Source organism: Lolium perenne, chromosome 7 (genome assembly GCF_019359855.2).
Source record: "Lolium perenne isolate Kyuss_39 chromosome 7, Kyuss_2.0, whole genome shotgun sequence".
Lineage (NCBI taxonomy): Eukaryota > Viridiplantae > Streptophyta > Magnoliopsida > Poales > Poaceae > Lolium > Lolium perenne.
The window spans coordinates 9892146-9916098 of record NC_067250.2 but is presented as its reverse complement, the minus strand read 5'-3'; positions in this window follow the sequence as shown (position 1 = coordinate 9916098).

Genomic DNA, 23953 nt, shown 5'->3' with positions numbered 1-23953 from the left:
TCCGACCACAAAAGCCTCAAATATATATTCACCCAGAAGGAGCTAAACATGAGACAACGCCGATGGATCGAATTGATCAAGGATTACAACATGGAGATTCACTACCACCCCGGCAAGGCCAATGTGGTAGCGGATGCTTTGAGTCGACTGCCGTGCCAGTTGAACTCCATGCTCGCAACTGAACATCCCAGCTTGCATCAAGAGTTTGAACAGTTCAGACTTGAACTTGTTAGTGAAGGATTCCTAGCCAGCATAGAACTGCAACCCACCTTGGTTAGCCAGATCAAGGAAGCCCACAAGGACAATGCTAGCATTGACGGAATCAAGAAACAGATAGCCGCAGGAAAAGCCCCCGGATTCACCGTAGACGAAGCCGGAGTTCTTTGGTACAAAGAACGTCTCTGCGTACCATCGGACTCTGACTTGAAACAAGTCATCCTGCAAGAAGCCCATGACACCCTTTATTCAATCCACCCCGGAGGTACCAAGATGTACCAAGACCTAAAAGAACAATTCTGGTGGCACGGAATGAAGAGAGAGATCGGTAGCTATATCGCCAAGTGTGACATCTGTCAAAGAGTCAAGGCAGAACATCAACGACCCGCCGGATCACATGACCACTCCAGATTCCAGAATGGAAATGGGACTCCGTAGGAATGGACTTTATCACCGGACTGCCCAAATCCAGCAAAGGCAATGATTCAATATGGGTAGTTGTCGATAGATTGACCAAAGTCGCCCATTTCATCACCGTCAAAACCACATACCAAGGCCCAAAGTTAGCTGAACTATACATCTCCAGAATAGTCGCTCTGCACGGAACCCCGAAATCGATAGTGTCAGATAGAGGATCACAGTTCACCTCAAGATTCTGGCAGAAAGTGCACGAAGGACTAGGAACCCGTCTGAATTTCAGCACCGCCTATCACCCTCAGACCGACGGACAGACTGAGAGAGTAAACCAGATACTGGAGGACATGCTTAGAGCATGCGTACTGGAATACGGATCCAAATGGGAAGACTGCTTACCTTACGCAGAATTCTCTTACAACAATAGCTATCAGGCCAGCCTACAGATGGCCCCCTTTGAAGCCTTGTACGGAAGGAAATGCCGTACCCCCCTGAACTGGTCGGAAGTCGGAGAGAGCCAAGTTTTTGGCCCAGATGTTCTCCGTGAAGCCGAAGAGAAAGTACACCAGATCCGAGAGTACCTCAAGACGGCGCAATCAAGACAGAAGAGCTACGCCGACAAGAGACGTCGGGAGATGACCTTCGAGATCGGAGACTTCGTCTATCTCAAGGTATCCCCCTTGAAAGGAATGCAGAGATTCCAACTGAAAGGAAAGCTCGCACCCTGATATGTCGGACCTTTCAAAGTCCTCAGCCGCCGAGGAGAAGTATCCTATCAACTGGAGTTGCCAGAAGAAATGTCGGCTGTGCACGACGTGTTTCATATCTCACTCCTCCGGAAGTGCCTTGAAGTCCCGGAGAAGACCGAAGTGTTCAAGAACATCGATCACCGATCGGTGGATATCAACAAGGATCTGACTTACCGCGAAGTGCCGATTCGCATCCTGGAAGAAGCTTACCGAACCACCCGCACCCGAAGCATCAAGTTTCTGAAGATCCAATGGAGCAATCATACCGAGGATGAAGCCACATGGGAACGTGAAGACTTCATGAAGAAGGAGTACCCAGATCTCTTTAGTACCTAACTTTCTTTTCGATCTCGGGATGAGATCTTTTGTAAGGGGGAAGGGTTTGTAACACCCCAAATTTCAATAAAAAGAAAGTTAGAGAATTCCAGAGAGCAAATTTTCAAACCAACAAAAACTTTTTAAATTGCATATAGTACCATGCATAGGAAATGTGCATTTGATTGATATGCCATGATGAGTGTTATTACTTGTATTTGATATGCTCTAAAACCCTAAGGTGATCATATGAAGATCACCAACCAAATAAATCAAAGAGGAAGAAATTCCAATAAATGAAAAACCCTAAAACCCTAACATATGCCCTATGGCATTTTTATAAATTTTGACCCTAGACCTATTTGGTCTTCACCATTAGTTGAATAATGTTATTAAACACTTATTACAACTTTTGGAATCAAAGAATCACAATTCAAATGAAATTCAAACACACATCTAGCCCACATATGATAATGGTCAAAAGTGACAATTATAGTCTGATCACTACTTTGAGCCATTGTCATTCAATTTTCCCAAACCAAATCTTGCTAACTCTTTGCACCATTTCAAAGTCAACATCAAGATGAACAACTTTTGTAAAGATCACCATGCCAAAATCATTTTTGATCATGAGCTATGCTCATCCAAAGTCTCAACTTTATAACATATGCAACAATCTCCACTTAGCCAATTTTGCAAATTCTTGAATTCTAAAAATTCCACCACCACCTCTATTCACCTCTGGTCAAATACAACTTATCTAAACACACACATTTCGATTTGTTTCACCTTTTGAATTAATTCAAATTTAGACAATTTTGCAAATTCCAAAATCGGGCACTATTTGCAACTATTGCAAATAGTGATCTACTCCACCTAATCTAACCCAAAGCTATTCTACATTGTCCCCTGGTCCCCTTAAACCCAATCAATGCCAAATAGCACACTAGGGAGAGAGAGAGCAAGCTAGGGCATGGCCATGCCGGCCATGCCACACACGTCGAGCTCCCCCTCTCCTTCTTCTTCCCTGGCCATGGCCACCGTGCTAAAGCGCACCAGCACACCACCCTAGCGCCGCCTACACTCGCCATGGTCGAAGGAGCAGCGACCACACGCCGGACGACGCGCGCCCAGAGCGCGCTCACCATGCCGATGACGTCGCGCATGGACACGCTCGCGGACGTCACTGGCCACGCGCCGCGCCGCCACCCTGCACTCGCCCTGGACCCGCTCTCGACGAGTTGAGCACCACCTCGCCAACTGGACGCCGCCAGACATGCTCTCGACCACGACCCGTGCCCGCCGCCGCCGGAGACGAAGAGGAAACCCCGACGCGGACACCGCCAGACACGGAAACATTGCGACCGCGTTAGGCACCGCCTACCCTAGCTGTCGCCACCCAGAGGACCGTGGCGACGCCACGAACACACCTGCGCCCTCGCCTAGCTCGATAGCTCGCCGGAGAAGCCGCGCCATGGTCGCCCGCATCACTGCCCCGCCACCCTCTCTCAATCCTATAAATAGCATGTTCCCTGGAAGCAACGGAGCACACCACCGCACTCACCACCCTTCACTGCCTCACCACCACTCCACCACTCACCCAATCATCGCCGGAGCTGCTCCAATTTGAAGATCGACGCCGCCAGTACCCGGAGGTCGCCGCCGTCGATTGGAGCTGTTCCAGGAGGAGCCGCCGGTACCAGGAGCTCCGCCGTCGTCCACAACTTCACCACGCATACTGCCATCCCTCGCTGGAGCCCTGGTTAGCCCTCCGACCCCCTACCTGAGCCGCCGGCGAACTTCTCTCTCGCCGGCAAGACGATGCACTGGAGCCGTTAGATCTCGATCTAATCCTACGCCCCACGCTGCTCCATACCGCTTCGGCGTTTAAGAGCCGCTGACATGCGGGACCCTCTGTCAGCGCGCCGCGCGTCACTGGACCGTGGCTGGGCTGGCCTTGGGCCTGTTTAAATGATTTGGCCCAGTTAGCTTTTCCCGCCGGCCTTTTAATTCAAATCAAGTTTAATAAATTGCAAATGAATTTCAATACTGCCTCCACTTTGAAATTCCATAGATTTAAATTGGCTAAACCAAATTTGATGAACTTTATATTGTTGGAAAGCTAGTGAAATTATCTACAACATGCCACTGGTCCCATGACCAGATTCTTTGTAGAATTAATCTGATAGAAATAACAAGGCAGGGACTTTTCCCTATTCAAATAATTATTAAAAATCAACCAAAATAGATATTAAGTTAATTCCAACTCATTTGACTTACACTAATTGTTTATGCAATAAAAGGGTGTGGTCACTTTGCATGATCATGCCATAGTTTAATTAATGGATGATATGGCTAGTTTAACTAGTTGATATTGTCCAAAACTATTAAAGCAAATTATGTGGAGTCTTATACTTCATTTAAACATGTCTCAAATGAATTCATGGGATGTTTGTACCTCTGGTCCAAACTCTCTTATATGAATTACTTGAGATTTAAATCATATGTAGTGTTATTAAATGATATGGGGTGATCTACCTCAATTAAATCATTTTCTCAAATGATGATGATGAACATTTGACTTAGGTCAATATGAGTTCATATAGGATTGTTTGAGAAATTAAATCTTAAGAAGATTTTCAATGAGAGGAAATTATTTCTCAAGAACCCTATGGAAACTATCATTTACATATTAAATACAAAGAAGTGAATTCTATTTAAACAACATAACACATGCACCCTAAGTAGATTATTTGTGTGCATAGAATAGTTTGTGTGTTTATATGTGATGTATGGAATAGCCATTGAATTAGTGAGTAATTATACTCGTATTCAAATTTAGACGGTAGCACCGGAGAGTACGCCGAAGAAGAAGGTTGCTACCAAGAGGAGGAGGAGGAACAGTTTGAGAACTACCAAGGCAAGCTAATATTCTTGCAAAGTGCAAAGCCCCTTGGGGCAAGGCACCATGATTCTTACCTTTTCTTATATAAGCCTATCCCAAGTTTTTACTTTACAAGTTTCTACTTGTTTTCTCAATAAGTTGCATTTATAGTTAACTTTGGTCAAAGTACAAGTTGGTTACTAGAGTAGTGAAGTAGTTTCCATCAAGCAAAGCAAGATAGCACCCCTCATGAAGTAGAGCTAGTGCTAATGAAATAAAACTTGACTACTCTAGATGGGAACAATGTGAATTGAAATGAATTTGAAACCTTGGAATGATGAAGCATTCCATTGAATGATTTTTGAAGGTGAATATGACCAAGAGAAGAGGGTGATTTTTGATAAAACAATGATGTTGGTTTGAATGCGATACCTTTCCAATTATTAAGTACCCCCACAATACCTGATTATGGGTAGGGCTTAACTGGAAGTTTATGCATCTTAGTATGGGTTCCCTCTGAACACACGTCATAGGGGTTACGCTTGAGGCTGCCTCCGTTGTTGAGAAATGATGTGAAATTGAGGTGAATTGTACGGCCAAGCCTGTGCGGTTCAGTGTTGTGATTGGTTTTCACTGGGAGGCCAAGCTCATGGAGAGAGTTGCTCATACTAGGACTCGTAAGTGAAAGGTTATGGTTGATGATCCGCGTACTGTGTTACGATGATTCGGGGTAATCCCGACGGATGAAATCAAATGTTGTGGCATAAGTGTGCAACCTCTGCAGAGTGTAAACCTATTCGAATAGCCGCGTCCACGGTTACGGACGGTTGGAAAGGCCATACAGTTTCCGTTGTCATATCTTTGAAAATGATGTTGAAAGATGATGGTGAAATGACTTGTGGTGAATTGAATTGAAATCACCACTTGAATGGTGGGAATGACACTAATGTTCCCACTTGAGTTAGTTAGCACTTGAATAAGCTTTTCTCAAATATTGTGAACTAAAACTAGCTTTATGCAAATAAACTAGAGCTTAGCAAACCATACTAGAATGTCTAGCACTTACATTAGTATTAGTTTGCGAGTACTTAAAGTACTCACGGCTTTGTCCCTGGCTATTCAAATGGCCAGAGTATGAAGATGAACAAGGAGATGACCAGCAGGACGCCTACGACAACTAGGAGTCTTCCGACGTCAAGCGTTGGCCTGTGGACTAGAGAGTCCTTGTATCTTACGCTTCCGCTATGAACTATGAACTTGTGTTTGTTCGTTGATCGATAGATCAACTATTCGTGTAATATGGATCATGTGATTCCAAATTTGTAAGACTTATGGTTTGTAATGAATGATGAATGTGATACTTAACTATTATGCCTCGCAACAACAATATTCCTGGGATTGCGAAGTATGACATAATAGGCATCCGGACTTAAAAATCCGGGTGTTGACAGACGTCGACAAAGAAGACGAGCAGATCTACGTCGATCAGGACGTCGACGAAGAGGAAGCGCCTGAAGCCCCGGAGGCGCCGTCCAAGGGGAAGAAGAAGAGAAGGATTGCCTTGCTCAAGGAAACAGCCTAGCGAAGAGAGGAACACTGACCTAGCGTTTCTGATCGGCGGCAACGACGCCAACATGGACGAGGAGACGAGGGCTTGGTACGACGTCCATCGCCAAGACATCCTCCGGCCAACGTCGGCTCCTTCGTCCTCCGCATCGACGTCTACTCCCTCCGCTTCGACAACTGCAGACGCCGATGCTTCGCCTGACAATGCCGATGCGATGCCTGACGATGCCGATGCGACGCCTGACACCGATGTTTTGGGTTATACGGTATCTGCTAGAGATGCTCTCGTGGGAAGGAAACCTGTTTTGGGCAAAAGATAGCACACGCAGCCCTTTTTGTTTCATTAGGAAAAGTGTCTGTGCGTTGCACCAGGAGAAACAAAAACTCGAATGCTCATCCGTGATGACACTACTCCTATATGCCATGGATGAAGGTGGTAACATGATTGTGAGGCTCTTGCACACCGTACGGACATAACAGCGTCAGGAACAATGTGTTTTTGACTTTTTGTAATCATCGTCCTTCTGTTAACTTGTGATTCGTTGTAATTCGCAGAATGAACACATGCATATTTAGAATATTTTGAAGTAATATTCCATAACATATGCACTACTTTGATATTATACGCTGAAAAGGAGCACACTAATGTCTTTTGGAACTTTTCATAGATTTATTTAAATTTGGATGTATGTGTCTACGTAGTTTTTAGATACATCAAAATCTTAACAAATCTAAAACAACTTTCGTGGGAACGAGGGAAGTACCATGGTGAATGTATTTTTTTTTTAGCAAAAAGAAGATAGAAACCCAAGTTGTGGCTGCAGCAAATCCATGTTGAAATCGACATGACTCCCTTCAGGCAATGGTAATATTGTGCAACTAAAGCTCTTAAATCAGTCCTGCACGTAAGATTCTGCTACACCCTACACTGCCACTATTTGTTTCAGGGATTGCATAGTATGTAGTTAATGAGCATACCGATAAATGGTGGGTGCTTCTGAATTTTTATGAAGCTTTATTAAGCAGATAGTCACAACAGACACCACACCATACCATCTACACCTAGCATCACATTCATCCCAAGGGACTCGGTATTTTTTTATTGCAAACAGCCGGTTCCGGACGATAGAAAAAAAAGCTCACATGCATTGCCCTTCTGCATGTTCAAGCTCTCTAATACCTGCAACTGAGGATAGCTTTAGGGATTCTGTACTTCAGTAGAGAAGCCAGCACCTTGGTAGTCGTTGGAGACAGGTGTGCTCCGCCGGAAATTCGGTCTCAACAATGATCGATGCTCTTAGCGGGGTCAACCAATTTCCAGCCAATTCCCAGTACGGTAGAGAGCCGCCCAAGCTGCGATGTGCGATCCTGCTTGTTGACATAGATGGGGACATCCCGATGAGTGCAGCGGAGTGGCCGTCGCTGGCCATGGCTCACGCCGCTCGCCGAGTCACATACCATCAGCAAAACAGGTAGAAAAACATTGCCGACAGAGGTACATGTGGATCAGATTGAAGATCACGCCTCAGACCGAAGAACACAGAACGGTCGTAGCCAGAATAAGAAGGGGAAGAAGATGACGCCGCGGAGGACGGACGTCCGCCGGCTCCTCCATGTCCTAGTCTTGGCCATGGCGCGGCCTTCCTTGGTTTCGACCTGAGGACACTCGCAGAAACTGAGGTGCCCCTGACCCCGTGGCTCCCATGACGCGTCGACCTGCCGTCAGCCAGCTACTTCTGCTTTGCACACCAAGTACGCGGACGAAACCCGACAAGAAAGAAATCAATCGCGCCTGGCCAACCCTCTGATGAATTGATATCCATGGCGTGCAGGCAGCTCCGGTCCCGCACGAAACGCGATCTCGCTCACCCTGCGCCGTCAACTTCTCTCGGCACCGGTAGTTTGACGGCATGTCGTAGTTGTAGCAGGCCATGGCGAACCGCCGACTGCGTATCATGGGCCTCCTCGAGGATGCCGACATCGATGTTGTGCAACTCTGATCCCTGCCGATGTCCATGGAGGGCAGCGGCGAAGCGACGGAGTCTCCATAGATTGGCTAGCGGTGTAGCTAAACTTGGGGCATCGTGTGATTATTTATTTGAGGACACGATCGACAGGTTGTAGCTGGACTTGGAGGCGGCCTAGAACTCTCCGAAGAAAGAGATCGAGAGAAACCAACTTAAAGGGAAAGAAAGGAAATCATTCTTGTAACGACATGTCATATTTGTTGTGCGTCGCGGGATTGGATGTGGGCAGGAGGACGTTCCATGGACTAAAGAAGGAAATCATTCTTTTAAGATCGACCAGGACTATGTACCGAGATCGACCGGGACTCCTGCCTTTGGGGCGGTTCGTCCGGTGGGGAGACGTACGAGCGAACGCAGCTACCAACACGACGGACCAAGCGAACGGACGAAAATCAAACGGACCGAACCACGAAAACGCTTCTCCCTTTATTATTACTAGTACAAATGCCCGTGCGTTGCCACGGGTACGGTGCATAAATATAATGCAACCTTGTAACGACATGTCATATTTGTTGAAAGCTGCATAAAGAATAGAGTCCTTTGATATTTATGTAAACAGATTGTTGTCCGAAATCATAAATTCAGTCATCTGCAATTTTAATTTCCTTCCACATCCATCTTGGGTTCTAAAATAAGTGCACTGCAAATTAGTTTTTCAAGATGTAAAAAGAGTGTATATACATGGCTTGTGTGCGCCTGGATACATGGCTTGTGACAAGAGATTAACTTATCAATGCCTACGGGTTATAGACTAGGGTTTTAGTTAGAAGTAGAGGGTAAGTAGATCTCGAAGGTTTCAGCCGAAAAGTACTCGACGATATGAAAACTAGGGTTTGTGATACAATGAATTAGTAAAACGAAATTAGTTTTTCAAGATGTAGAAGATGCACTAAAATATATGGCTTGTCTTTTGAATTTAACTTTCCTTTTAGTAAAACACCTGTCTTTTAACTCCAATCTATTTTTTACTGAGTTGTGTTTTGTTGTCGGAGTAACTTAAATAGGTCTCATAGCCCAACAAACTTGCATTTGAACAGTAGACCAAATTTATCTATTAGGTTGACATTTGGTGGATCGACATATGGTGAAATGACCAATGATTACAATAGAAGGTCGACATTAGAATCCACAATCACACAACCAATTCGTCATCTTTCAAGTGTCATTTAGTTTTAAGTCGAGAAAACTCAATTTTCAACAATATGTCAGATAACCTTAGCAAGTAGAAATAAGAATTCCTTATTTTTCAAATAAAAAAAATGTCATGATACCAAGTGAAATGTATCTATCCAGAGGTGTTAGACAAAATACTTGTTGTCTAGAATTTCATGATATTCTTTTATGATATATACAGTTTTTTAATGTTTTATTATCTTGTCTAGTGCAAATGCCCGTGTGTTGCTACGGGTTCTCAAATTTTCATTTCTCAATACACGTATATGATTAACAACTCACTATGAAAATTTTAAACAAATCAGGGATATCATAATCTACATAAATAGTTAAATGCCCGTGAGTTGCCACGGGTCTATTAAATTATTTTCCATATGGATATTATACAAATTAAAATTCACATGTGTAAATAATATGAAGTTATTTGCTTCTTAAAATGCAATTCAACAAAAATACAAGATTTGACATCATATATGCATAAGCTATAACCTAATGATTATCTCTTATCATCCCACCATGCATCCTCTTCTTTCACCTCCCTTCCGCGACCATGGTTGTGCCTCTAGCTGTACCCACACTTCACATCGTTTGGTTGTCACACGGTCTCATTTTCTCAATCGTTGTGAATCTTCATGAGATATGGCAAATATCACTAAATTCCACATAAATGCAATGGAAATGCAGAGGCACAGGTTTCGCATTGACTTGCAACAAGCTTTGTCTCCTTTTTGTTTCACACTTCAGTCAATGATATGCTACATAATAGCAAAATACATAGAGATACTGATCAAATTGGTGTTATATAGGCTTCAAGTTCCAGACCGCACCACACAAAATTGAGGTACAATTTACTTGGCCCTCTTTTGTGATCACCACAGGCGCACCCTTGTGCACCCTTGTTTTCTTTCTCCGCGTCATCATCTTCTACTCTACCTGAGACTTTTAAGAAGACAAAGTCAGTTTCTCCCTTGAAACCCTATGAGAATAAACCAAGCATTTGCTAAATAAGACAGTCTCATTTGCTACACATGCGAGCCAAAGATATTTGTTAACTTTGTAGCCTTATCAAAGCATACATCGGTATATTAACATGTACCTTCCGTACACAGCAATCAACTGAATGAGCATCAAGAAGCCATAATTAGCTAATGACCAGTCTAATGTCCATCTAGTGAATGTACCACCTCAAGAAAAAGAGCCTACGCTTTAGACAGTCCAATGGTGAATGATAGATATGAGAGTATCAAGTATCATTTTACGCACAATAACAAACGGCGGTGGCAGCGTCGCCTAAGGGATTTACCTCCCTACCATACCCGCTGCTGATTATGCTTGAAAACCTACAAAAGAAAACTACTTCTTGATCATCATTGCATCAGTCTATGATTTCCTACTTTTATATATGTGTTCATGTAAAATATATACACAACACATCCGGAGACTTCAAAACATAATAGCATTAGAAGATGCATGATTCTCATGCACATGGTTTCAAATACACGGATCAAGAAATAGCAAGAATCCGAAAATAGAACAAGAAACAACTAAAATAAGATACTCTAGGAAAATCTCAATTCTTGAATGAATACATATATCCTTTAATACACTCTGACCTTAAAGTACTACTACTGCAGTGCTTGATATTCTTGGTCACATGACAACAAATATTTATATCTTATCTATTCGCTTATCCAAATCAATTTTATCTACCAAGAGCCACAATTAGATTTAACACTTCTACAAACTACAGTGGCATATAATTAAAAAACTATGTTTGACCACACTAAGATTACGATTTAACACTTCTATGCCCATCAGTTTTTGGCCTTCTTTTAGGCCTGATTTTGTAGTTTCAGTATGTTGGGTTTTTTTTGTTATTTCAGTGTGAATCAAATAGCTCTTATGTACCAACAAAAATGAATTGGACATTGATTTGATTAAAATTCAGCCTGTGCATTTCTCATTGTCATATTGAGATGGTTGTCTAGAATTTCATATATCCTAGATGAACCATCAGGTTTCTAAACAAATGAATCGCAAAGACAAGAAAACACTCACTGGGCGCTTCCAAATGGGAATCGGACGGAAACATGTTGGTTGTGAGTGGACTCACCAGAGTGGCAGTGCAAGAACGACACTGTATCTCTCGAAGCATGTCGGAGGTATAGTTCGCCGCATTCTGAAAATAATTCTGCAGTTCTCACATGGCAATAGTACAAAAAAAGGACAACCAATATTTGTTTCCATCCAAATCATCTATGGTATTGCAACGGACTGTGAACAACCATATGATGCTGTGAACAGAATAGTGCGACTCTGGAGGGTTTCAGGATGCTTCAAAAGAAGAAAAACTAATGAGATATGCGCGTTTACCTATGATGCTGCACAATTTGGCTTCTGGAAATTTTCTTCCACCGAAATGCGTGGCTTCTGAATTCTTGTTCCCTCGAAGGGTTTCAGGTTGCAAGAAAAAAAGGTTGTTGCTAAAGTATGGAATTTTCTTACTGAAGCTTCAGGTATGTCTTCAGGAGTTCACGCAATAAGGCCGCAGAAGACAATTCTTGAATGTTCCATACAAAATGAATCTAGTCATCTTAAGCTGGTTTGATGCACTTAGAGAGAAGAAACGGGCGCATGTTGAAAGAGAGTAGGTGATGCATGAAAGAACTTAGACAAGAATGTTCTCGATCACACATATTTCACCCGGGCGTAGTCCTGGTTCCTCCTTAATCCATGGCATCTAGGTTTCCCTGTTTTCGGAAACTGAGCACACATATTTCACTACACCAATATGTTCTCACAAATGTAAACAAATATCATCTGAGAATGCTCTCAAAAGACAACCTCACCTTTTCTTCACTGTTGTTATCTCCAATAGAAGCAAATTCCACTCATAAAGACCATGACTTTGGTGTGTAGTGAGATGTTTCACCAGAAAATAGAACTGGAAGGTTTCAATGAAACGGTTCACAAGATAAGCTCTCTCTTGGGCAACAACCCTAAAGCATGGAATAAATATTTATACAATCTCCGCGTATTAATAGTGTTGAAGTTGATATACGACTATTGAGTTGCTAGGATATATAGCTATATAGGTAAATTCACATAAATGGGTCCTTTGTTAAGATGTACGTAATTTGTTGACAGATTTCTGATTGCTGGAAAAAGAACTTTACCACTGGTTGCTAGCAAATGTCAATGATGCCTCACCCATGATAGGAAAGAAAGAAGAATTCCTTCATTAAACTTTATCCAACCTTCTATTGGCGGTTAGCAATCCACAAATTTTCACTATTTACCTCTATTAGCATTTACAAGGGCATATGCATCATGTTTTTCCTGTAGATACAAAAGTAGGAACTAAGCGAGCAGTTGTGCGTTAAATTTTCATGAAATATACCTGTCTGAGTTGCAGAAAAACGAAGCATCTGATGGTAGGAACACCCACGTCGGGTAAGCAGCAGCACAAGCGGCGGTGCTCTGGAGTCTGGACGTGGCCTTCCACCGATCATGACCGCGCCCAGCGCCATGGTGTATGTGCACGAGCTAGGATGCATACAGTCCCACATGCAAGTATGTCTTGGTGGCTTGCTGCCACGGACGTGCATGTGCATCCAGCTCCGGTGTACAGATTGGAAGGCCGGTGACCTGCTAGATCGGGAATCCGCGATGCAGGAAGGCTGCGGCCAGATCTTGAGGCCAGCGATGCAGGAAGGCGGCGGCTAGATCTTGAGGATAGCCACGCAGGAAGGCGGCGGCCAGATCATGAGGCCAGCGATGCAGGAAGACGGAAGCCACAGATCTTGAGGCTAGCGACACAGGACGGCGGCGGTCAGATCGTGAGGCCGGCGACGCAGTTTGTGGCAGCCAGATCGAAGATAACTTGGTAGGATGGAGGATGAGGAGGACCGCTGATGTCTACTTCCCCCTCCTTTTCCGGTAGACAGTGTTGGGCCTCCAAGAGCAGAGGTTTGTAGAACAGCAGCAAGTTTTCCCTTAAGTGGATCACCCAAGGTTTATCGAACTCAGGGAGGAAGAGGTCAAAGATATCCCTCTCATGCAACCCTGCAACCACAAAGCAAGAAGTCTCTTGTGTCCCCAACACACCTAATAGGTGCACTAGTTCGGCGAAGAGATAGTGAAATACAGGTGGTATAAATAAGTATGAGCAGTAGCAACGGTGCCAGAAAATAGCTTGCTGGCGTGTAGTTGATGGTGGTGGTATTGCAGCAGTAGTAATGCTTAAAGAAAACGATGAAACAAGCGGTAGTAACGCAGCGGTATTTAGGAACAAGGCCTAGGGATTAGACTTTCACTAGTGGACACTCTCAACATTGATCACATAACGAGCAGAGATAAATGCATACTCTACACTCTTGTTGGATGATGAACGCATTGCGTAGGATTACACGAACCCTCAATGCCGGAGTTAACAAGCTCCACAATTTGTTCATATTTAAGTAACCTTATAGTGTAAGATAGATCAAAAGACTAAACCAAGTACTAACATAGCATGCACACTGTCACCTTCATGCATATGTAGGAGGAATAGATCACATCAATATTATCATAGCAATAGTTAACTTCATAATCTACAAGAGATCATGATCATAGCATAAACCAAGTACTAACACGGTGCACACCACTTGTCACCTTTACACACGTGCGGGAGGAATAGAACTACTTTAATAACATTGCTAGAGTAGCACATAGATAAATTGTGATACAAACTCATATGAATCTCAATCATGTAAAGCAGCTCATGAGATCATTGTATTGAGGTACATGGGAGAGAGATGAACCACATAGCTACCGGTACAGCCCCGAGCCTCGATGGAGAACTACTCCCTCCTCATGGGAGCAGCAGCGGTGATGAAGATGGCGGTGGAGATGGCAGCGGTGTCGATGGAGAAGCCTTCCGGGCACTTCCCCGCTCCCGGCGTGCGTGGAACAGAGACTCTGTCCCCCGGATCTTGGCCTCGCGATGGCGGCGGCTCTGGAAGGTTTCTGTGGTTTTCGTCGAACTTATCGGGGTTTTCGATCCGGGGGCTTTATATAGGCGAAGAGGCGGCGCGGGGAGGGTCGAAGGGGCGACGACACCATAGGCGGCGCGGCCGGGGCCTGGGCCGCGCCGGCCTATGGTCCGGGGGCCCAGTGCCCCCCTCTGGTCCTTCCGGGTGTTACTGGATGCTTCCGGTGAAAATAGGAACTTGGGCGTTGATTTCGTCCGATTCCGAGAATATTTCGTTACTAGGATTTACGAAACCAAAACAGCAGAGAAAACAGAACTGCACTTTGGCATCTTGTTAATAGGTTAGTTCCAGAAAATGCACGAATATGACATAAAGTGTGCATAAAACATGTAGATAACATCAATAATGTGGCATGGAACATAAGAAATTATCGATACGTCGGAGACGTATCAGCATCCCCAAGCTTAGTTCTGCTCGTCCCGGCGAGTAAAACGATAACAAAGATAATTTCTGGAGTGACATGCCATCATAACCTTGATCATACTATTTGTAAAGCATATGTAGTGAATGCAGCGATCAAAACAATGTAAATGACATGAGTAAACAAGTGAATCATATAGCAAAGACTTTTCATGAATAGTACTTCAAGACAAGCATCAATGAGTCTTGCATAAGAGTTAACTCATAAAGCAATAAATTCTTAGTAAAGATATTGAAGCAACACAATGGAAGATTAAGTTTCAGCGGTTGCTTTCAACTTGTAACATGTATATCTCATGGATAGTTGTCAATGCAAAGCAATATAACAAGTGCAATAAGCAAGTATGTAAGAATCAATGCACAGTTAACACGAATGTTTGCTTCTTGAGGTAGAGAGAGGTAGGTGAACTGACTCAACAATAAAAGTAAAAGAATGGTCCTTCAAAGAGGAAAGCATCGATTGCTATATTTGTGCTAGAGCTTTTATTTTGAAAACATAAAGAGAGCATAAAAATAAAGTTTTGAGAGGTGTGTGTTGTTGTCAACGAATGGTAGCGGGTACTCTAACCCCCTTGCCAGACAAACCTTCAAAGAGCGGCTCCCATTTTATTTTATTTTGGGTGGCACTCCTTCCAACCTTTCTTTCACAAACCATGGCTAACCGAATCCTCGGGTGCCTGCCAACAATCTCATACCATGAAGGAGTGCCTTTTTATTTTAGTTTTATTATGATGACACTCCTCCCAACCTTTGCTTACACAAGCCATGGCTAACCGAATCTTCGGGTGCCGTCCAACAATCACATACCATGGAGGAGTGTCTATTTTTGTTAATTAATTTGGGACTGGGAATCCCATTGCCAGCTCTTTTTGCAAAATTATTGGATAAGCGGATGAAGCCACTAGTCCATTGGTGAAAGTTGCCCAACAAGATTGAAAGATAAACACCACATACTTCCTCATGAGCTATAAAACATTGACACAAATCAGAGGTGATAAATTTTGAATTGTTTAAAGGTAGCACTCAAGCAATTTACTTTGGAATGGCAGGAAATACCATGTAGTAGGTAGGTATGGTGGACACAAATGGCATAGTGTTGTTTGGCTCAAGGATTTGGATGCATGAGAAGTATTCCCTCTCGATACAAGGTTTAGGCTAGCAAGGTTGTTTGAAGCAAACACAAGCACGAACTAGTACAGCAAAACTCACATAAAAGACATATTACAAGCATTATAAGACTATACATCGTCTTCCTTGTTGTTCAAACACCTCACTAGAAAATATCTAGACTCTAGAGAAACCACTCATGCAAACCAAATTTTAACAAGCTCTATGTATTTCTTCACTAATAGGTGCAAAGTATATGATGCAAGAGCTTAAACATGAGCACAACAATTGCCAAGTATCACATTACCCAAGACATTAATAGCAATTACTACATGTATCATTTTCCAATTCCAACCATATAACAATTTAACGAAGGAGAAACTTCGCCATGAATACTATGAGTAGAAACCAAGGACATACTTGTCCATATGCTACAGCGGAGCGTGTCTCTCTCCCATAAAGTGAATGCTAGGATCCATTTTATTCAAACAAAACAAAAACAAAAACAAACCGACACTCCAAGCAAAGCACATAAGATGTGATGGAATAAAAATATAGTTTCAGGGGAGGAACCTGATAATGTTGTCGATGAAGAAGGGGATGCCTTGGGCATCCCCAAGCTTAGACGCTTGAGTCTTCTTAATATATGCAGGGGTGAACCACCGGGGCATCCCCAAGCTTAGAGCTTTCACTCTTCTTGATCATAGTATATCATCCTCCTCTCTTGACCCTTGAAAACTTCCTTCACACCAAACTTCTCATAAACTTCATTAGAGGGGTTAGTACATAATCAAAAACTCACATGTTCAGAGGTGACACAATCATTCTTAACACTTCTGGACATTGCTCAAAGCTACTGGAAGGTAATGGAACAAAGAAATCCACCCAACACAGCGAAAGAAGCAATGCGAAATAAAAGGCAGAATCTGTCAAAACAGAACAGTCCGTAAAGACGAATTTCTAATAAATACTTCCGTTGCTCAGATCAGAAAACTCAAAACTAATGAAAGTTGCGTACATATCTGAGGAACACGCACGTAAATTGGCATATTTTTATGATTTTTCTACAGAGAAAACAGCCCAGATTCGTGACAGATAGAAATCTGTTTCTGCGCAGAAATCCAAATCTAGTATCAACCTTCGATTAGAGGCTTTACTTGGCACAACAAAACACAAAACTAAGATAAGGAGAGGTTGCTACAGTAGTAAACAACTTCCAAGACACAAATATAAAACAAAGTACTGTAGCAAAATAACACATGGGTTATCTCCCAAGAAGTTCTTTCTTTATAGCCGTTAAGATGGGCTCAGCAGTTTTAATGATGCACTCATAAGAAATAGTAATTGAAGCGAAAGAGAGCATCCAGAGGCAAATTCAAAACACATTTAAGTCTAACATGCTTCCTATGCATAGGAATCTTGTAAATAAACAAGTTCATGAAGAGCAAAGTAACAAGCATAGGAAGATAAAACAAGTATAGCTTGAAAAATTTCAGCACATAGAGAGGCATTTTAGTAACATGAAAATTTCTACAACCATATTTTCCTCTCTCATAATAACTTTCAGTAGCAACATGAGCAAACTCAACAATATAACTATCACATAAAGCATTCTTATCATGAGTCTCATGCATAAAATTATTACTCTCCACATAGGCATAATCAATTTTATTAGTTGTAGTGGGAGCAAATTCAACAAAGTAGCTATCATTATTATTCTCATCATCAAATATAGGAGGCATATTGTATTCATAATCAAATTCATCCTCCATAACAGGTGGTAACAAAAGACTACTATCATTATAATCATCATAAATAGGAGGTAAAGAATCATCAAAGTAAATTTCCTCCTCAATTCTTGGGGGACTAAAAAGATCATGAAAACCAGCTTCCCCAAGCTTAGAACTTTCTATATCATTATCAACAATGGTGTTCAAAGCGTTCATACTAATATTACTACCAGCATGCAAATAAGATTCCATAGGTTTTTTAATTTTCGCATCAAACAATCCATGTTTTAAATCAGGAAATAGAATAAGAAGATCATTCTTGTCCATTATGCCAAACTAGTGTAAACAAGAAACAAAAAGATGCAATTGCAGGATCTAAAGGAAATAGCTTTGAGTACTTACAACAGCGGAAAATAGCTTGGTAGCCGAGGTCCGGAGTGTGAGTACCTTTTACCTTTCCTCCCCGGCAACGGCGCCAGAAAATACTTGATCTTTGTCCAGATTTGGCGCGTGGTTGACGAGGAGGAAATCCCTGTTGTGTAGCTTTACGGTCCCCGCAACGGCGCCGAGAAAATACTTTGATGTCTACTTCCCCTCCTTTTCCAGGTGAAGCAGTGTTGGGCCTCCAAGAGCAGAGGTTTGTAGAACAGACAAGTTTTCCCTTAAGTGGATCACCCAAGGTTTATCGAACTCGGGGAGGAAGAGGTCAAAGATATCCCTCTCATGCAACCCTGCAACCACAAAGCAAGAAGTCTCTTGTGTCCCCAACACACCTAATAGGTGCACTAGTTCGGCGAAGAGATAGTGAAATACAGGTGGTATAAATAAGTATGAGCAGTAGCAACGGTGCCAGAAAATAGCTTGCTGGCGTGTAGTTGATGGTGGTGGTATTGCAGCAGTAGTAACGCAGTAAAACAGTAAACAAGCAGTAGTAACGCAGCAGTATTTAGGAACAATGCCTAGGGATTAGACTTTCACTAGTGGACACTCTCAACATTGATCACATAACAGAACAGATAAATGCATACTCTACACTCTTGTTGGATGATGAACGCATTGCGTAGGATTACACGAACCCTCAATGCCGGAGTTAACAAGCTCCACAATTTGTTCATATTTAAGTAACCTTATAGTGTAAGATAGATCAAAAGACTAAACCAAGTACTAACATAGCATGCACACTGTCACCTTCATGCATATGTAGGAGGAATAGATCACATCAATATTATCATAGCAATAGTTAACTTCATAATCTACAAGAGATCATGATCATAGCATAAACCAAGTACTAACACGGTGCACACACTGTCACCTTTACACACGTGCAGGAGGAATAGAACTACTTTAATAACATTGCTAGAGTAGCACATAGATAAATTGTGATACAAACTCATATGAATCTCAATCATGTAAAGCAGCTCATGAGATCATTGTATTGAGGTACATGGGAGAGAGATGAACCACATAGCTACCGGTACAGCCCCGAGCCTCGATGGAGAACTACTCCCTCCTCATGGGAGCAGCAGCGGTGATGAAGATGGCGGTGGAGATGGCAGCGGTGTCGATGGAGAAGCCTTCCGGGGGCACTTCCCCGCTGCGCGGCGTGCCGGAACGAGAGACTCTGTCCCCCGGATCTTGGCCTCGCGATGGCGGCGGCTGCGGAAGGTTTCGTGGTTTTCGTCGAACTTATCGGGGTTTTCGATCCAGGGGCTTTATATAGGCGAAGAGGCGGCGCGGGGAGGGTCGAAGGGCGACGACACCATAGGCGGCGCGGCCAGGGCCTGGGCCGCGCTGGCCTATGGTGCAGGGGCCCAGTGCCCCCCCTCTGGTCCTTCCCGGGTGTTCTGGATGCTTCCGGTGAAAATAGGAACTTGGGCGTTGATTTCGTCCGATTCCGAGAATATTTCGTTACTAGGATTTCTGAAACCAAAAACAGCAGAAAACAGGAACTGGCACTTCGGCATCTTGTTAATAGGTTAGTTCCAGAAAATGCACGAATATGACATAAAGTGTGCATAAAACATGTAGATAACATCAATAATGTGGCATGGAACATAAGAAATTATCGATACGTCGGAGACGTATCAACCGCCAAGCGGGAGAAGAGAAGAACAAGCGCCCCGCCGCCGCCGGAAGAGTTCCGGCGGCGGCGAGCAGAACGGGCCGACGATGGAGAGCCTCCTGAGGTGGCAGCGGTGATGCCTCCGGCGACCCGGGAGGCTAGGGTTTCTTTCTCCCCCCTAGGATACATATATTACTGGGGGAGCATCTGGCGGCACGAGGAGCAGAGGCGGCGCTCTGGTCTGGCCTGCTGCGGCAGCACGCTAGGTGTGCGTCATTGGGGCGGCGCGATGAGGTGGTCGCCGGGGAAGGAGCGCGCTCGGGATTAGCGATAGGGATTAGCGGGGTTAGCGATGGTTGACGAAAGATGATGGCAGAAAACGGAGAAAGTTTCTCCTTTTTAGATAGTAGAGACTTGCCCACCTTATTTACGTTTTTTTTTTTTTGAGAACTAGTCGCCCTTTATTGATCATTCAAAATCAAGGGAATACAAAACGCGTCTGGTGTATGTTCTAGCCAGACGTGACGACCAGTGTTCAGATAAGCTGAACTTCTAGCTAAGCCATGGCCTTCTACATTCGATGATCTCTTCTCATGTGTGAACCTCACAGAAGTAAACACATCGGCTACTGTTGCCTTGATCTCCTTGAGCACCGAACTAAACCGTCCCAGGTTTTCACCCTCCAAACCCGAGATGACTTCCAGGCAATCAGAAGCAACGTGGATTTGTTTCAGAGATAAGTCGCACGCGAGCGCCAGTGCTTCTCGACATGCAATTGATTCTAGTATAGCCGGATCAGACAGTCCACGTATAACCTGTGCTGATGCACCCATGAATGCACCATCGCCGTTTCTGCACACCGCCGCCACAGAGCCAAAGTTTCCATTCTTCCTAACCGCTGCATCAACATTTATTTTCACATATCCCGCCTCTGGTGCAACCCACCTCTTGGCTTGTTCCTTTGGCCTTTCTGATGGTGTGAGAACCTTCTTTGTTTCAACAATCTTTAGGTCTCGGATGAAATTCTCCACAAAGTGTAACGTGGACAGGGGAATTTGGAATATGTCCTCATGAATCGCTTTCCTCTGAGCATACCAAATCGCCCAAAGAGTGACCAAACAGAATGTTAGGTCTTCTTGCCGCAATGTCGCAATCATAGAGAACAACCATTGCTTAGCGTCCGGCTCCGTTGTCCTCTCCATATGTTCTGTGACACCGTCTGGAGCAAGGGCCCAGACACATCTCGCCATATTGCACTCCAGCAAAGAATGTCGCCAAGAGTCAGCTTGGCCGCAAATTCCACATGAAATATCAGGCGCCATATGACGTCGGTGTCTAACATCACCTGTGGGAATAGACTGCTTCGCCAGCCTCCACAGAAAAACCCTAATCTTTGAGGGTACCTTTACCTTCCAGAGAGATGTCCAGGCACGCTCTTCTTCTTTGTGGTTCGAAGACGTCGCCCTTCCCTCTATCCAGGCTTCTCGTGTACGCTTTATATTACAAATCATCCTATAGGCTGATCTGACTGAGAAAATCCCTGTCTTCTCAAAATGCCACGCCCAGCAGTCATCCATTCTCCGTGTACTCAACGGAATTGAGGTGATCACCTCTATGTCCATCGGTAGGAAAAACTGTTGGAGCATAGGTACATTCCAACTCGCTGTTGTAACATCTATAAAGTCAGCAACCATCTGTGGTGCATCATTCTGCAAACAGGTGATCGGTCTTCTGACCTCATCCCTCGGCAGCCAATTCTCATCCCAAGCTCTTGTCTGTTCCCCTGTTCCAATCCGGCGAACCAGACCCTGCTGCATAGTATCTCTCCCCTCCAAAATTGAGCGCCAGATCTACGAAGGATTGGCCCCAAGGTTGGCGTTCAATAAGTCAGTATTAGGAAAGTATACTGCTTTAAGAATCCGGGCACTCAATGTCTCCGGGTTCTGTAGGAGGCGCCACGCCTGTCTAGCTAGAAGTGCAAGGTTGAAAAGCTCGATATCGCGAAACCCCAACCCTCCAGCAAATTTTGGTGTGGTCATTTCCTCCCATGAGACCCAACAGGTTCTCCTTTTTCCTTCTCGACTTCCCCACCAGAAGTCTCGGATCAACGCATTAAGCTTCTGACAAAGGCCTCTTGGTAATTTGAAACAAGCCATTGAAAAAATGGGTATAGCTTGTGCAACAGATTTAATAAGTATCTCTTTCCCTCCAGCAGACAATATAGTCTCGATCCACCCTTGTACCCTCTTCCACAAACGGTCCCTTAAAAATTTAAAGGCACCATTAACAGACCTTCCGACATCAGAGGGCATCCCAAGGTACTTTTCATTGAGTGTCTCATTAGGAACATCAAGTATCCCTTTCATTTCATTGCGAACTGATTCCGGACACCCTTTACTAAAGAAGACAGATGATTTATCAAAATTTATCCTCTGTCCTGAAGCTTGACAGTAGCTTTCCAACACTTGTGCTACCTCAAGAGCTCCCTCCACACTAGCTTTAACAAACAACAGGCTATCATCAACAAAAAGTAAGTGGTTTATTGCCGGAGCAGAAGGTGCCACCGTTAGTCCTTGGAGCTTTGATGATTCAACAACACTTCTAGATTTTAAAAGGCACGAAAGGCCCTCTGCTGCTAGTAGAAACAAGTACGGAGAGATGGGATCACCTTGTCGAATACCACGGGAAGGTCTGAACGATTCCAGAGGTGATCCATTAAAAAGAACTGAAAATGACACCGAAGAGATCATCTTCATCACTAACTCCACCCATCCTGTATCAAAACCGAGCTTTATCATAATTGCTTGCAAATATCCCCACTCCACTCGGTCATAAGCTTTCCTCATATCCAGCTTGAGAGCACAATGTTGGTGTTTCTTCGCTTTATTTCTCTTCATGAAATGCAAGCACTCATAGGCTGTAATGATATTGTCAGTAATCAACCGTCCTGGAACAAAGGCTGACTGTTCCTGCGAGATTATCTCAGGCAGTATTTCCTTCAATCTATTTGCAAGTACTTTAGAAGCTATTTTGTACATAACGTTGCATAGACTGATAGGCCGAAATTGCCCCAACTCTGTTGGATTGGCTACTTTCGGAATGAGTACAATAAAGGTACTGTTTATCTCCTCCGGACTGTCAATACCTCTTAGGATTCGAAGCACCAACGCCATCACCTCTTTCCCACATAGCTCCCAATTGCGTTGGAAGAAATGTGCTGGAAATCCGTCAGGCCCTGGCGCCTTCATAGGGTACATCTGAAACAAGGCAGTCTTGACCTCTGCCTCTGTATATGGCTTCACCAAACCAGCATTCATTGACGCTGAAACCTTCCTGGGAACTGTATTGAGCACACTGTCCATCCCCTGGGTGCCTTCGGTCTGGTACAGATTACCAAAGAAATCCCGCGATAGGTCGCTAATTTCCTGGATATCTTCTATCATCTCCCCATCTGCTCGCCTAATGCTCGTTATTCGGTTCTTCTTACGTCGTCCACTAGCTCGCTGATGGAAATATTTTGTATTTCTGTCCCCCTCGGACAGCCACTGTATACGTGATCTTTGCCTCCACATGACTTCCTCACAATGTTGTAGCTCAACAATTCGATCACATACCTTTGTCTCCTCGTATGACGGCCCCACTCGATCCGGTATGGCTCGCAACCTTTCCAGCTGAAGCCTAAGCTGTCTGAGTTGTCGCCGAACATTACCAAACGAATTTTTATTCCAACTGACAAGATTCTGCGAGAGAGATGTCAATTTTCCCCGCACACCGCTTGTAGTCGTACTGCTACCTCCTTCCGTCCACACTTGTTTTAGGAAAGGATCAAAGCTCTCGTGGCTCTCCCACATAGCCTCATATCTGAAAATCCGCGCACTTTTTTGCTTCTGTACCGTCTCCCCTTCAAACAGAAGGAGAATTGGAGAGTGGTCTGATGACGCCGCTGACAGATGATGGAGTTCTGCAAGCGGGTACCGAGCACTCCAGCTCGTCGTGGCCAGAGCCCTATCCAAACGGGTGCGGCAGAAGCTCCCTCCCGTCACCCTTTTCTCAAAAGTCCATGGTAACCCCCTGAACCCGAGATCCTGAAGTCCACATATATCAATTGTATCCCGAAATGCTGTAATTTGACCAACACTTCGCTGATTTACACCATCGTGTTCCGACCGATGTAGAACCTCGTTGAAATCTCCAATACATAACCATGGAAGTGCCGACGTTGATTTAACAAATTTCAGCATGTCCCATGTCTTATAC